The sequence below is a fragment of the Pristis pectinata genome, chromosome 17, assembly GCF_009764475.1.
Source record: "Pristis pectinata isolate sPriPec2 chromosome 17, sPriPec2.1.pri, whole genome shotgun sequence".
NCBI classification, from domain to species: Eukaryota; Metazoa; Chordata; class Chondrichthyes; order Rhinopristiformes; family Pristidae; genus Pristis; species Pristis pectinata.
In genome coordinates, this window is record NC_067421.1 from 20,701,141 (window position 1) to 20,716,807 (window position 15,667).

Here is a 15,667-nt window from a genome sequence, read left to right on the forward strand (position 1 = left end):
ACTCTGGGGACAGACACAAACTATACAACTGAAGCAAAAGAGTAATGAAGTCATGTACCATATCCAGATTACAGAAGAGGAGGTGCTGGCTGTCTTGAGGTGAATTAAGGTGGATAAATCCCCAGAGCCTGACAAGGTGTCCCCTTGGACGTTGTGGGAGGTTAGTGCAGAAATTGCAGGGCCCTGGCAGAGATATTTAAAACGTCCTTAGCCACGGGTGATGTGCTGGAGGATAGCTAATGTTGTTCTGTTGTTCAAGAAAGGCTCTAAAAATAAGGTGGGAAATTATAGGCCAGTAACCCTGACATCAGTTATGGGTAAATTATTGGAAGGTATTCTAAGGGCCAGGATATATATGTATTTGGATAGACAGGACCTGATTAGAAAGAGTCAACATGATTTATGCATGGTAGGACATGTCCAACCAATCTTATAGAGCTCTTCAAAGAGGTTACTAAGAAGGTTGATGAGGGGAAAAGTAGTGTGCGTTGTCTACGTGGACTTTTGCAAGGCCTTTGACAAAGTCCCGCATGGGAGGCTGGTCCAGAAGGTTAAGTCGCTTGGCATTCAGGATGAAGTAGTTGATTGGATTCAACATGGGCTTAGTGGGAGAAGCCAGAGAATGGTAATAGCTGGTTGTCTCTCTGATTGGAGGCCTGTGTCTGTTGGTGGGCTGCAGGGATTGGTGCTTAGTCCATTGTTGTTTATCATCAATATTAATAATTTAGATAATAACACGGTAAACTGGATCAGCAAATTTGTGGATGACACCAAGATTGGGAGCGTAGTGGACAGCGAGGAAGGCTATCAAAGCTTGCAGCGTGATCTTGAGCAGCTGGGTAAATGGTTGAAAATGGCAGATGGAGTTTAATGCAGACATTTGTGAGGTACTGCAAACCAGAATAAGACTTGCACAGTGAATGGTAGGGCTCTGAGGTGTGCGGTAGAACAAAGGGACCTGGGAGCACAGATCCATAGTTCCTTGAAAGTGGCATCACAGGTAGATGGCATTGTAAAGAGATCTTTTGGCACTTTGGCCTTCATAAATCAGGGCATTGAGTACAGGAGATGAGATGTTATGTTGAAGTTGTACAAGATGTTGGTGAGGCCGAATTTGGAGCATTGTGTGCAGTTCTGGTCACCTACCTACAGAAAAGATAACAATAAGCCTGAAAGAGTGCAGAGAAAATTTACAGGGATGATGCTGGGACTTGAGAACCTGAGTTAAAGGGAGCGGTTGAATAGGTTAGGACTTTATTCCTTGGAGTGCAGGAGAATAAAGGGAGATCTTATAGAGCTATACAAAATTATAAGGGGTATAGTTAATGCATGCAGGCTTTTCCTCCTAGGTTGGGTGAGACTAGGACTAGAGGTTATAGGTTTAGGGTGAAAGGTGAAATATCTGAGGGGAATCAGAGGGTGGTGCGAGTGTGGAACGAGCTGCCAGCAGAAGTGGTAGATGTGGGTTTAATTGTAACATTTAAGAGAAATTTGGATAGGTAAATGAATGGGAGGGGTTTGGAAGGATATGGGACTAGGTGGAAGATCTGGTTGGCATGGACTAGATGGGCCAAAGGACCTGTTTCTGTGCTGTAGTGCTCTATGACACTGCTACCAACTTTGGTGTGATGAGATTCAAGAGATTCAAGGTTAAAATGATTCTCTGTTAATTAAGAAGTGAAGTATGTGATACCCTGGGAATATATTTAAATATGAATCCACTGACAGCTTAAAACTCTCTTGCACCTGTTTGTATAAATAATTTTTATTGAATGAATAAACCTTTCCTTCCATGTCTGATTATTTATGTACTGTTCTTCATTTTATGTTGATATGGAAATGTTGGCAAGATGTTGAGTTAGCATGGTCTAAATATTGAAAGCAAACTTGTATTTTGATGAAACTGTGATATCTGCTTGAAGACCATAACGGCTGATTACAGCACCTTCTAATGCCATAAATGGAAATCTTAAAAAAAAAGTTGTTTAATGTGCTACTGATATGGAAATAGTTGCATTAAGCAATTTTGTATTATCTCCAAAAAGCTGAATGCCATAACCACAAGCTTATTTTTTACTGTACAGATTTAGGGGAACAGCACCTCGTATTCCGCCTTGGTAGTCTCCAACCTGACGGCATGAATATCAATTTCTCTAACTTCTGGTGACCACTCCCCTCTGTCCCCCTTTTGTTTTCTCTTATCCCACCGGCCACAACAAACCACCTCCCCCCCCCCCCCCCCCCCCCCCCCCGATCTGCCCATCACCCACACATTCCTCCCTCTGGTTCCCCTCCTCACCTCCTTCCCTTTATTCCGTGGTCCACTGTCCTCTCCTATCAGATTCTGTCTTCTGCAGCCCTTTGTCACCTCTACCTATTACCTCCCAGCTTCTTGCATCATTCTGATTCTCCCCCTCCCCCACCTGCCTCTCTTCTCTTTCCCCCCCCCCCCACCTGATTTCACCCATCACCTGCCAGCTCTTGCTTCCTCCACCCCCACCCTTTTATACTGGCTTCTGCCTTCTTTCTTTCTGGTCCTAATGAAGGGTCTTGACCCGAAATGTCGTCTGTTCATTTCCCTCCATAGATGCTGCCTGACTTGCTGGGTATCTGTAGGATTTTGTGTGTTGAACTGATTTAGCATTGTGGGACAGCAATTGTGATAAGTTCTAGGACTAAAAGGTGAAGTTGTATCATAACATTTATGATGATACATTATGGTTTTGCTTGTGGATGCATGCAGAGTTGTCAGCATCACAATGGAGTTGGATCCTTCAGTAATTCTAGTCTACAATGAAACTATATCATTACAGCATAGGAGGTGGCTATTCAGCTCATCTTGTCGGCACTGACTCTCTGTCAGATCTGCTCACTATTTTCACCCCCTAGCCTTGTAATATTTTTCTTTGCTGTATGTTTATCTAATTCTTCTCTGAAGACCACAATGGCCCCTGCTTCCATCATATCTGTAGGCAGTACATTTCAGGTTCCAAACACACACTGCATAAAAATAAGTTTCTTCTCTCATCACTCCTAATTCTCTTTCCCCATAGTACATTGTGATTTCTTGTCTTCGATCTCTCACCAATGGGAACAGCCTCCCGCTATCCACTCTGTAAAGAGCTCTCAGTACTCAATATATTTCCATCATATCTCTCATTCTGCTCTTTAAAGAAAACCGTTCCAGTCTCTAATCTATCGTGTAACTGTAGCCATTCATCCCAGGACTATCCTTTTAAATCTTTTCTGGATCTTCTCTGATGCCATTGTATCCTTCCTATAACGAGGCAACCAGAATATAACACAGTACTCTGCTTGAGGCTGGATCAGTGTTTCAGAAAGGTTCACCCACTGCAAAACCTGATTGAGAAGTCTCCAGTAAGGTGCAGCTGCATTTAAAAGTTCTGCAGGGGATCTGTTGGATTTTACTACTTTATATATTTTCTGCAGTAAATTAATTTTTAAGTTCATTTGCAGAATATTAGGTGATGGTGCAAAGTGAACATTTATTGCTTTGTGAAGGTGATGAAAAATCAATGTGTTAAACTGTGGTCAGTGAGTTGTGAATACTCTGACAATATTATTAGATAAGGAGTTCCAGTATTTGGACACAATGAGAATGAAGGAATGACTGTCCAGGTCTTATTGATGTGTGACTTTGAGATGGATTTGCAGCTGGTGGCATTCTCCAATGCCTCTGTCCGTTTTACTTCAAAGGGAGTAATGATTGCTGGTTTGAAAGGTACCATTTATACAGCGTTTAGTGAGTTGATGGTTTGTATTTTGTAGATGGTGCATGCTGCAGCCACGGTGCACTGGTAGTGGGGGAAATGAATGGTTGGGTTGGGGGAAATGAATGGTTGGGGTGGAGGATTGCAGGCCAGTCAAGACACGTATTTTCTCCTGGCTGATGTGAAGGTTCTTGAGCTGGAGGGCCTACGTTCATTCAGGTTAGTGAAGTGTAATTTATTGCACTCCTTGTATGCATTATGGATGGTGGAAAAGCTTTGAGAATCGGGAGGTAAATCATCTGCTACAGAAGCAGAATCACAATCAGGCTTATTATCACTGACATATGTCGTGAAATTTGTTTTTGTGGCAGCAGTACCGTGCAAGACATAAAAATTACAATAAGTTACAAAAATAAATAAGTAGTGCAAAAGAGGAATAATGAGGCAGGGTTCATGGACTGTTCCAATATCTGATGGCAGAGGGGAAGAAGCTGTTTCTCAAATGTTGTGTGGGTCTTCAGACTCCTGCACCTCCTCCCCAATAGGAGTAACATGAAGAGGGCATGTCCCAGATGGTGAGGGTCCTTAATGATAGATGCTGCCTTCTTGAGGCACTGCCTCTTGAAGATGTCCTCGATGGTGGGGAGGGTTGTGGCCGTGATGGAGCTGGCTGAGTCTACAACCCTCTGCAGTCTCTCTTGATGTTGCACAATGGAGCCTCCATACCAGGCGCTGATGCAACTAGTCAGAATGCACTCCACCATACATCTGTAGAAATTTGCAAGTGTTTGGTGACATACCAAATCTTCTCAAACTCCTAACAAAGTAGAGCCAAGGGCGTGCCTTCTTCGTGATTGCATCAATGTGTTTGGCCCAGGATAGATCCTCTGAGATGTTGACACCCAGGAACTTGAAGCTGCTCACCCTTTCTACCGCTGGCCCCTCAATGAAGACTGGTGTGTGTTCTCCTGACTTCCCCTTCCTGAAGTCCACAATCATTTCCTTCGTCTTGATGACATTGAGTGCGAGGTTCTTTTTGTGACACCACTCAACCAGCCGATCTGTCTCACTCCTGTACGCATCTTCATCGCCATCTGAGATTCTGCCAACAACCTTGGTGTCATCGGCGAACTTATAGATGGTGTTTGAGCTGTGCCTAGCCACACAGTCATGAGTGTAGAGAGAGTAGAGCAGTGGGCTAAGCGTGCATCCTTAGAGGTGCACCTGTGTTTATTGTCAGCAAAGAGGAAATGTTACTACTGATTTGCACTGACTGTGGTCTCCCGATAAGGAAGTCGAGGATCCAGTTGCAGAGGGAGGTACAGAGATCCAGGTTTTGATGCTTGTTGATTAGTACTGGAGGGGATGATGGTGTTGAATGCTGAGCTGTAATTGATAAACAGCAGACTGACATATGTTTTGCAGTTGTCTAGATGCTCCAAAGCCAAATGGAGAGCCAGTGAGATTGCGTATGCTATAGACCTGTTGTGGCGGTAGGCAAATTGCAGTGGATCCAGGTCCTTGCTCAGGCAGGAGTTGCTTATAGCCATGACCAACCTCTCAAAGCACTACATCACAGTAGATGTGAGTGCTGCCGGGCAATAGTCATTGAGGCAGCTCACCCTGCTCTTTTGGGGCACTGGTATGATTGATGCCCTTTTGAAGCAGGTGGGAACCTCCAGCTGCAGCAGTGAGAGGTTGAAGATGTCCTCAAATACTCCAGCTAGTTGGTTAGCACAGATTTTCAGTACCCTGCCAGGTACACCGTCGGGGCCTGACGCCTTGTGAGGGTTCATCCTCTTGAAAGATGTTCTGATCTTGGCCTCCAAGACAGAGATCACAGGGTGGTCAGATGCTGTGGGGATTTGCACAGGTGTAGTGTTATTCTCTCTCTCAAAGTTTGCATAAAAGGCATTGAGCTCAACAGGAGTGAAGCATCACTGCCACTTATGCTGTTAGGTTTCGCCTTGTAGGAAGTAATAGTATGCCACAGCTGTTGTGCATCCGACTGTGTCTCTGACTTCACATGGAATTGCCTTTTTGCTCTCTCAATGACCTTCCATAGGTCATACCTGGATTTCTTGTAGGGTTCTGGATCGCTGGTTCTGAAGGCCACAGATCTAGCCTTCAGCAGACTGTGAATCTCCTGGTTCATCCAGGGCTTCTGGTTTGGGAAAACTCGGTATGTTCTCGACGGCACACACTCATCCATGCAGGTCTTGATGAAGTCAGTGACACAATACCTAGCCTTTAACCTGTTCTTGTATTTAAATGGCTGGTCCATGTAAGTGGTCGATGCATGGCACTTCTGTGGTGCAAATATTGCTGCATGTACCAGCCTATTGTTCATATCTTCATCCACACATAGACTACTTAGGTATCTGAAGAGTTGTAAATAAAATTTCCACATTATGCATTGATCAGCAGATAGAGATTATGATGGAGGGCAGATGACTTTCAGAACTGTTGAAGATGGTTGGACCAAGGGCATAGTCCTTGGTCCTTGATGAAATAAAAACAATGCTGGAAATATTATGCAGGTTGGGGAGCATCAGTGGAGAAAGAAAGAAAATTTGATGATCTTGCATCCAATCTACAGAACTGTTCTGAAGAGAAGTCAACAGATTGAAATGTTAACTCTTTTTCTCTCATCACATGTTGCCTTGCCTGTGATTCAAGCAGTTTCAATTTTTCATGCATCCCCAGCATCTTCAGGATTATAGTTTTATACTTGGTATTACTCCCGTCACCAGATGGTTTTCTCTTGATTCCCTTTGACTTTCACTTATCCAAGGTTCCTTGGTGCTGTACTTGGCCAAGGACAGTCATTCTCCACTTGCCTTTGAATTCAGCTTTATGTCCATGGTGAAGGCTGTAATGAAGTCTGGAGGTGAAAGGTCCTGGTGAAATCCGAATGAGCATCTGGGATGATGATTGAGAGAAGACTGCTGATGTGGTAGTTGGATTGGATTTATTCTGGTTGTTATGTTATCTTATGATTGCATTCTCTATTCTAGGACATTAAAAATATGTATAACATCAAAATATGCAATTATTAGTTTAAGCAAGCAAATTACAATTCACAGCCTTTTTGCAGCAGGTCTTTTCAGCTGTTTATTCTTACAGTGCTGTATAATCTTTCCTCATAATTGAGTTTCTATAACTAGTTCTTGTACTAACTATTAGATAAAACATTCTTAAGATAGCAGCCTTCAACACTAAAGGATGGGGAAATAGTAATTAGAACAAAGCACCTAGAGAGAAACTTTTCAGGTTCAGGAAGAGTATTCTGGTACTTTACTGAAAAAGTTTACTTTTTAACCATTCCTGAGGTTGCTTTGAGAGAGATCAATGTGAGGTATTCAAAGGAATGTTGATTTGGCAAATGTAAATCTTACAGATATGACTGAGGTTCTGCCATTGTTCCCACCATTCTGCCACTAATATTCCAACTTGTTGATACTTTCTTGTTTCAAAATCCACAATTTAAAATCCTATATCCTGATAATATCCTCATCATGCTTCCAGATACTCGCACATTAGGGAGTACCTTGGAATTCAAAATGCAAAGGCGCCACCTCAAAACACTCACCTTGTACTTTCAAAATCCCAGATCCCTCAACCAGTACTTTGAGGCCCTGATATGATTTGAATGTATTATGAAATGATCTCAATGATTTGCATTTTAACATCTACAAAACTTGCTTTGAAGTTTCAAAGTTCATTAGAACTTTAAATATTTTATTTAATATCCCAAATAGTATGCTTTATATGCTGTTAGCAATTTGAATTGTTAGTGATTTGTGCCAGAGGGTGTGAAATTACGAGGGAAATGAGAAGAGCTGTTTAAAAGAAGAGCTGTTTAAAAGAAAAGCTGTGCCTGTCAGCATCTTATTTTCACAAATCTCTGCCAGTAGCAGTAAGTGATTGATGTGGTTGACTGTTTTAGCTACAAAATTAGTGGCAGGCTGGCAAATCAATTCTTAATACTTTGTCTTTGACAGCATTCATTTCATTTGAAATGCTTTTTTTCCTCAGAATTAATCTTCCTTTTCAAGGTGATTAAAAACAAGTTTATTAAGTATTATTGAATCTAACTTTCTTGAGTGTCTAAATCTAATCTTTTGATTTATAAATCATTGCATTAAAGTTATGAACAATTTAAATAGTGCTTTGTAAGTAGGAATTGTTGCTTATAGTTTTTGGTTGATATAGCTATGGTAATGGCATGTATCTATGCAGCATGAGAATCTTTTGGAAGCTCTTTAGTACATTTGCTGAACATAGGGGACATTAAAACCTATCAATTGTTTCTGTTTTTAATATTTCCTTTTTGTATCTTTTGTCTCGTCCCCACATCTGTGAACTTTTCAAGTGCTATTTAAAATTTTTTTAGTTGAATTAGATAAGATGTATCTTTATTAGTCACATGTACATCGAAACACACAGTGAAATGCATGTATGACTTTTTAGATCCTTAACTGAAAATAACGGCCCCAGAAATTGTTATACCTATCTCTAATAAGAATTAGTACACCATGTTATTAAATTAACTCACTTAATCATTGGCTGCTTTGTAAGTATCTCCTTTTTGTCCTGCCCCAGCTTCATGGTTGTCTCCAAGTCCCAATTCAGCACCTATCCATCCAATTGGAGAGAGGTTGTGGTATTTGGGAGCAGTGGGAAGGGCAAATGTGTGCCAAGGAGTACTGGTGTCATAAAGTAATGGGGAAAGAAAGGAGTATCAGGGCCTCTAAGTATTAGTTGTGCCTATTCTCTTTAGTTGTTATTCTCTTGTACTGAAGGAATTACTAATTTCCAAAATGGCACAGGACCAACTTTTATAAATTCTAAACTCCATGACTAATGAGAAGGCTATGTGTTTTTCCAATTTTTATTCCATAAGTAGAGCACAGAAATGGACTGTTCTGCCCATCCAATTCGTATCAATGTAATGATTCTTACAAACCTTCTGTCATCCTTGTTCACTTGGGAATAATGAGTTACATTGATAACGCCTTGTGCCTAAGTGATTGATCTGTTCTATTTGTTTTCAGCCATTCCATGTGGTAGTGACTTTGATATTCTCACTTCTCCATGGGTAAAGAGACTTTTAGAATTCCCTTTTGATTTATTGATGAAAATGTTATTAATGGCCTACAGTTTTGCTCTTCCCTACAAATGGAACCTTTCCCTGTGTGTACTCAATCATATTGTACTGTTTCTTTGTGTTATTCAATTTAAAAAAAAAATACTTTTTGTCTTCTCCATCCTTCCCCAACCCTTCCAATGATCACATACCAACTTATTTTCTTCTCTCTGCCCAGTTCTGCCCTTGTATCCCTCTAGAATTGTACTGAAGTGCTTGGCTTTTTATACACACTAACCTTACTAACCTTCAAGATAGTGTTTATGGATTTTAAAATAAACTTATAATTGTGTACTTCAGCTGAAATATTGTCTCAAATCATCATTTGATTATAATAATTTTAGTAAATATTTTAAGAGTCTAAGCCACTGGGCTGAACAAATGAAGAGGAGGTGGATAAATGCACGGAAAGTGACTGTTGGGTAGGCACCTCCATCCCACTGGTGTCAGTAATTGTGAGCTTGTCATGCTATGTATGAGCAAACCCTTGGCCGAGCAGGTTGCCTATTTTGGTAAATTAATCTCTTGATTAGATCCATAGTAACATGAGTTTGCAAGTGTAACTACATTCACTGGTTTCCCAAGGTGCCTGGAACTCATGATTTAAAAAAAACAATGTGAGAATGTGGCTTTCAATAAGTACCAGGGGAATACGGTGGGGAATGAAGATGATGTAATTATTGAAACAGCTGTGGTGTACATTGCTGACTGGGATGTGCCTGGCTCTATCACTCTATCTATGTAACATTCATATGCCAAACCCACTTCCTTCCCTTTTCCCCAGCGTATCTCAATACTGCAAACTGACTGTATTAGCATGGGCCCCATGGTTGGCAGGGTTTGCAGCAGTGCAATGAGGAGGCCCTGGCCTTGAAAGCTTTGACATCCGGTGAAGCCCCAGCTTTGCCGACAATAAAGACGGTGAGTGATTTTTAATTGTCTTTTAACGTCTCCGAGGCTTTCAGAGACATTTAAAAGCCATTAATGTTTAAATAATTTATAAAAAGTAAATTAACTACAACCCTCTTTAAAATATCTATAAATAATTTAAAAAAACATTAAGTGACGCTAATGTAATTTTTAAAGAGGTAACCTAACTTAGCACCTTGCTTCCTAATCCACAGACCTACAGTTCCTATTGGAATCAGTGGAATATCATATCTAAGCTCTCACAGGATCTGACATAAATGCCATGGAATCTCAGCAAGACTGGGATCCACTGCTGGAGACCATGTATAGTCCAAGTGCAGAGCAAACTGACAGATATGGAAATCCAAGAATTCTGTGTTTGACAGCACATGTATAGAAGTCCCAAACTGCACTTTAAACAGCTTGATGCTGAGGGTTCCAGTCCAAATGACCAGCAATAGATGTCAAGACCTGCCCTGTTTACAAAATTTAAGAATGTGAGAAATAGAAGCCATGTGGTCCTCATGCTTGTTCCAGCATTTAATGAGATTGTGGCTAATCTTTTACCTTGCTAACCCATTTCCCTTCATTTCCAATACAGGGAGTTAACAAATATTCCATGCCACACCAAACAATCCAATGCCTTTCAGTGTCATTCCCTTTTGTATAGAAATTCAAATTGCAAGAATTATAAAAGAATCTGTCCAACTAATAGATTTCATCAATGTCTTCTGTAAGCATATATTGTAGAACAGGTTCCTAAACATGCAAATGTTTAGAATGTGACATTTCAGTAGTATGTTGTTTGGATCCTTGGTTTGTTACTATAAGCTTCCTCAAAGCTTTAATTTTTCTATACATATACTTCCATTCACAAGCATGGAATGTAACTGATTCACTGCATTTTAAAATCAAGGAAAATGTAACAGTGTAAGTTAAGTTAACAAGGTCTGAAAATGTTTGCACGTTGTACAGTAAGAATTTTGTTCTCTCTCAGCAGGTTAGGTAGCATCTGCAGAAGTAGGAAAAAGTTAACGTTTCAATTCTGGGGCTTCGTTAGAAAGAAGGATTCCTGACCTGAAACATTAATGGTTTCCAGCATTAATTGAATTTCCAGGCTGTTCTGCTTTTCAGATTTCTAGCATCTGCAGTTTTGTTTTCCATGTTCTTTTAAAACTTTGTTCTCCTTGTGTAATCAAACATCTTTATTTTTACATTTGGTATTGGTTTATTATTGTTACTTGTACCGAGGTACAGTGAAAAGCTTGTCTTACAAACCGATCGTACAGGTCAATTCATTACACAGTGCAGTTACATTGAGTTAGTACAGAGTGCATTGATGTAGTACAGGTAAAAAACAATAACAATACAGAGTAAAGTGTCGCAGCTACAGAGAAAGTGCAGTGCAATAAGATGCAAGGTCACAACAAGGTAGATCGTGAGGTCATAGTCCATCTCATTGTTTAAGGGAACCATTCAATAGTCTTATCACAGTGGGATAGGAGCTGTCCTTAAGTCTGGTGGTATGTGCCCTCAGGCTCCTGTATCTTCTACCCGATGGAAAAGGAGAGAGATTTCTACATGGTGCAACTGCTGTCACTTCAACAGTCTGCTAAGGCCCCCCCGTGAAGACTGAAAGATCTTCTTGGAGCCCATGAGGGCATTGCAATAATATGGTTAAGTACCTATATCAACCATTGGGTCAAAGGAGCATCTTGGGAATTGACAGAGAGAGGGGCAATGGCGCAGATTAAAAGAGCTATGAGCCAAATTCCCACTTCTATGTTTCCTTTCATGATACTACTGCACTTTGTTCATGGTGACTTAATACTATGTACTGTGCATCAGACAAGTGAGGTGCTGATGCTCTGTGTAGTTGGTCAGTCTCTTCATAGAGTGCTTTGTAATTATATCTTTATGCTGTGCTACTCGTGGTTGAAATGGACTCCTCCAAATCCTCTGCACTGTGCACAATGTAGCTGGGGCACTGGCCAGCACATTTTTTTTTGCTGCAGCAGAAGTAACCTGTCCATTAACTGTTCCCAAGATAGAGTATTTGTGTTCAGTGAGAAGGCCTCCGATGGTGCTCTCCTTTGGATGTGCTCTCTCAGTTGCTATTTGTGTCTCTGCCATCTTTTCTTACTCGTGTTGTGAGGCACCAGGTGAAGATTCAATTATCTTTCTCACCAAGCCCACTGAAATGCGACAGTCTGAATATTGGCATGTGGCAGCATGACTCCAGTGGTAAAGCATACATCCTCAGAATGTCTGCTCTCTTGAAGAGTTATTATCATCAATGGAGGATTAAAGATGTGAATAAGAACTCTCAGGGGAAGAATGTTTTGGCAGATGATATTTAATTTGCTGATGACTTCATATTTGCATGAGTGTTGTATGTAATGTGATTGGATGATGTGGAAGTCTGTCAGTAGGAAGCTGCAAGGTCCCCAATTCCCTCACCAATGTGAACTTATCCATTGCTTATTTTGAATATCTCAAGCATTACATTTCCTGCAAGGGCATGAGGTTGCCTCTGACCTTGTCTCTTGCTGATGTACTATGTTCTTTTTCTAAAAGGGGAAAAAAGAGGGACAGAGCTGTTGGCCGTGACCTTAATCACAAAATATATGGGTTGAAGTCCTGTTCCAGATACTTTAGCACAATGTTTCAGGCCTCCTATACTATCTGGGATGGGGGAAAAAGTAGATCACATGGCATAATTTTCAGTAAGCACAGGGGGGGAGGTTATCACATTGTCTTGGCCAGCATTTAGTTCTCAATCAATATTATGAAAACAGATTATCTGGTTACTATCAAATTGCTTATTGTGGAAGCTTGCTGTATGCCAAATTTCCTTTTTAAAAAAAAACAAAGCATTTGGGTTTAGGTTTTAGGATGCTGTGAAAGGAATATGAAAAGGCTATATAAATGCAAGTCTAACTTCCTTATTTTAAATAAACTTTCAGCATTGGTTCTGGGTGTAGTGCAGCCTGCTATTGAATTCTGTGGCAACGTCCAGCTAAGCCTTGTTGGTGTCATTGACTGGATTATCTCCTCATATGCCCTTGAATACTGCAGGATGCCATTCAACATCTAAACAGCAAACCACAAAATAGCTATTGATAGTCATTTTTCAGTTGTTTCACGTCCCTGAGTTGTGTTCCAACCTTCAGAGTCCTTTCAAAGTCATGACTGCAATGTCTCCATAAATAGCAGAATTGAAATTGACTTTTGGATTATTGACGCACCTTCTCTGCTTAATTGATTGCAAAAGCTGGAAGTATCCTGACAGTGTCTAGGTTAAAAGCTATTGATGGATATGTTGAGGAGGCTTCCAGACTGTTTTAGGCCACTGTGCTGCCACAGCTCAAGTACATTAGAGAGTTTAACACAGTATCTACAAATCTTCAAGAGTAACCACAAGGTGGCAGTCATTGAAAGGAATTAAAAGTAGACACCATCCTAGGGTGAAGTTTTCAGGACTAACTTAGAAAATAGCACAACTTTTGGCCCACTGTTCAAAATTGGTGTAGAGAGGACCAGATAATCATGAAGCACTAGATTTTACCAATTCTGTCTTTTAGTGAAAATCTATTTAGTGGAGTTTTTAAAAAATTTCTATATATTTTTACCTCTTGAAATATGTTGACTAACCACTCATTTAATGCCTTAGAAGAAGCAAAGCACTATTTTCTGGGAGCTTGTTCAGCAGTACCTGTATTCATATTTTCTTTCTGTCTTTATCTGTACAGTTGTCAATATTTTTTAAATACAAGTTATGAAATATTATTTAGTCTACAACTGACTCATTGATTTCAGTAAAGTCCAATGCCCTGAAGTTACTTGGTTTTAGTATTCACACTTTCAGGAATGTAAAAGTTAATGGATTAAAGAAATATTGGCTCAAAAGGATATTATACTACTTGATCAGAAAAGATGGAAGGTTAGGAAACTTGGGAATTATAGCAGATAAGTCTGAGAATATATTGAGCAATCGGGGATAAATCTTGATTATGATCAGATATAGCTTCATGCAGAATATGACGAATATAAGGAATGGTCCACTTATGGAGGTTACTGACCCAGATTAAAATAGCACTTTCAAAGAAGCAATTGCATCAATTTATTTTGAACTCACTTGTGAACTTTTGGAGTTAGTTGACATTAGAATCATGGGGATGGGGAGTGTGGTGGCAAGGAGCAGAGAGATCTCTCCCTAATATCCTGTGGCATATTTCCTTGTTAAAGAAGGTAATGTTTCTGCAAAATAGAAGCAAGATGCATGTGTAGATCAGCCTTCCTTTACAGCTCTTGAGGAATGGAAGATTTGAACAGGGCATGAATGTTGTAGAGCAAGAGATAGTGGCCCAGGTCGTGTGCTGAATGATATTTTCTATGATCATCTTTTCCCATCCAGACCATCATTTAATTGGCAGCAAGTGGCAAAGCAGGAGACTGAAATCAATGGGATCACAGATCCAGGCTCTTGCTTTTTTAATCAATGTAGATTGAAGATAAGAAAGCAAAAAATGAGTGATAATTCCTTTAATTTTAAACATTAGAAAGTTTGTGTTTGGTGTTTTTTAGCTGGTTTTATATCTTTTTAATATTTTTAAGTGGTTTTATTTATAAGACTTGTGATCAGCAGCAGATTTGACTCTCTTATAGCATACCTGCTGTATTAAATGGAGCTGGACCTACCTTTCATTGTTGATCCATGTGTTCAGTATCACCTCCACCTGTCAGACACTTAATCTCGATCTGTTAAGTGTATGGCTAATGCCCACGTATGCACTTGGGTAGCAGGAGTCATAATATGATTGAATTTTGCATTCAGTTTGAGGAATGAAGAATAGCTCTAAGAATAGTATTTGAAGATTAATTAAGGACAATTATGGCCATAAAAACAGCCAGCAAAAGTGAATTGGCAAATTAGATTAAGGGATGAGTCAGTTGAGTGCAGTGGCAGACATTTAACGGAATCTTTCAGAATATGCAGAACTTGTACATTTCAACAAGAAAGAAAATCCCAAGGGGAGGAACTTTTTTTAAAAAAAAAGTTAAAGATAGTATCAAACTTACAGAAAAAGCACATAATTGTTTAAAGATGGATGATAGATCAGGAGATTGGAAGAGTTTTTAAAAAAAAATTAAAAAAAATAATTAGAAGTTCAATAAATAAGGTAATTTGAATATGAGACACAACTAGCTAGAAATGTAAAAAAAAATGGTCAGAGTTCTAGAGATATTTAGTAAAGGCAGAAATAAAGTAAGCATTGGCCCAATAGAAAGTGAGTCTGGGGAATTAGGGGAACTGTAGGTAAATTATGCACGAGTCCTCCCAGGGGAGGATACAAGTGACATCCTACAAATAACTGTAAACTTGGAGTTGCAAGGGAGGAAGTGACTCAGAGATTATAATCACCAGGGAAGTGCACTGATCAAATTGTTGGAATTGCAGTTTATTTTCTATGATAGCCTTTGATTCCTTGTCAAATGCCTTCTGGAAATCCAAGTCTGGCATATCCATGAGTTCTCCTTTATCCACAGCACATGCTGCTTCCTCAAAGAATTGGTCAAATATGATACATCTTTCACAAACCATGTTTTTTTTTCCTAAGTAACTTCAAAAAGCATTAATGAAAGGACTACAGAATAATAATTTAAGAATTTGTGATCATCCTTTTGGGGTTAGTGAGAACATCAGAAATTTTACAAGGAGAAAGAAGTGTCCTGAGAGACAATGGGAAAGAATGTAGTCTTGGACTGTTTGGAGAATGAATCTTTACAATCATACACAGTCATGAGGTCTACTTTTAATTGTAAATAACTAAGAGTCTGATATAAGAAAATGATTTTGATCGTAATTGTTGAATAA

The 15,667-nt window shown here is 39.8% G+C and overlaps 1 pseudogene; it reads left to right on the forward strand.

Annotated features, from left to right (window-relative positions):
• Positions 1 to 3,852: 3,852 nt before the first annotated feature.
• The window catches only part of LOC127579617 (merlin-like), a 97,523-nt pseudogene continuing 85,708 nt past the window's right edge, over positions 3,853 to 15,667 (forward strand).